Here is a 1758-nt window from a genome sequence, read left to right as displayed (position 1 = left end):
CTGGTGTCACTGTGGTCTGTGAAGGGTAAGGGTGAAAGCTTGTCTGAATCCTGGTGTCACTGTGGTCTGTGAAGGGTAAGGGTGAAAGCTTGTCTGAATCCTGGTGTCACTGTGGTCTGTGAAGGGTAAGGGTGAAAGCTTGTCTGACTCCTGGTGTCACTGTGAACCAGTCAGTGTTTCCCTCATCAGTTCTTGCACAACCCAGGCTATTTTCGTATAGATCTAGATCTAGTGATTTAATGTTACATAGAGAAATATCACTCCATAGATTTTCAAAATCTGTCACGGCCTATCCCCATCGACTCAGTAATTTAGCGCCTTTTTCTGATCTACGAACATTATGCCCAGGTTTCTACTGTGTTCTATATATAGCTTTTTCTTTTTTTTTTCAGTGAGAAGATGTCATCTGTGCATCCCCCTTCATTTACTAAATCCCAACTGTATAGCTGTCCCCGGGGTTTTATGCACCCCGCATAATTTAGCAAAATTTTATCATTTTTTGTGTAATTTCTTATTATTTTCCTTTATCGTTCTTTGTTGAAATTAACAGAATCGCATAATTCCACATTTTTGGGCTCAGTTTGTATGATTTCAATTTTTTTTGCATAAAAACGCGGAGACAGGTATAGTGGCGTCGGTAATTTAGTGGTTAGACAACCGCACCCGTAATCGAATGGTTGCTGGTTCGGGGGTTCGAGCCTCAGCTCGGTCCGACGTTGTGTCCTTATGAAAGGCACTTTACACGAAATAACCATTTGGCTCGACCCTTTCGTAGATGGATGTTAAACGCGGAGGTCCCGCCTCTTAAATAACCTAATTGTGTTGAGAGGGGCGTTAAACCTATACCCTATCACCATTTTCTCCACAATGTATGTTTCTCTTGTTTCCTTCTACAACGGGCCTCACTCTACGGTTGAGGATGTTCACTATACATCTTACTGGTATGGCCTGGCTTTCGTTAGTAGAGATAGTAAATCATCGAGGGCGGTTGGCGGGTGCTCTGGTGTGGTATGCTTCTTCTTTTCTATGGAACATCTATCGTCCCTATCTCCCCTTCTTCTTTTTTATGTTTGTTACTCTCTTGTGGCACCTCTAATCTTCTGGCGCTCGTATGACCTTATGCAGTTGTGAGCGCCGTAAAACCTCTACTAAACCTAACTAAAAGTAAATCATCTTCTTTCTCCGTTGCTCAGTACTAGCACGATAATTTGAATGTTTGTCTTCATTAAAACTCGTTAAAATGAGAAGTTGAAAAGTCATTAAGATACTTCAAAGTTTATATGTGTCCTATTGAACTGATACTGGACACAATTTTAATGTCCTGGTCACAAAATATACCGTCCATTTTGTCTTTTTCTCTTTTTTGGAAAAATGTACAATATATTTTTATATTCAGTTATTTATAAATTGATTTTTTTACATGAAAATAAATGTGTGAAAATACGTTTATGTTATTTGAATAAACAATAAAAGAGTTATAATGAGTTACTTGTTGTTAGTATCAAAAAGAGTGTTCATAAATAAGTGATGATGATGATGATGATGATGATGATGATGATGATGATGATGATGATGATGAATAGGAGGAGGAGGATACGGGGGAGGAGGAGGAGGAGAAAAACGATAGGTCATTCTTTCTCCTTTACACCTACACAAAGGCATACATGCCCATATGCACGCACACACACACACACACACACACACACACACACACACACACACTCACACACACACACACTAACACTAACACACACACAT

This window comes from Aplysia californica, unplaced genomic scaffold (assembly GCF_000002075.1).
Source record: "Aplysia californica isolate F4 #8 unplaced genomic scaffold, AplCal3.0 scaffold00702, whole genome shotgun sequence".
In the NCBI taxonomy this organism is placed as follows: Eukaryota; Metazoa; Mollusca; class Gastropoda; order Aplysiida; family Aplysiidae; genus Aplysia; species Aplysia californica.
The sequence above is the reverse complement of the archived record's forward strand: the minus strand, read 5'-3'. Positions refer to the sequence as shown.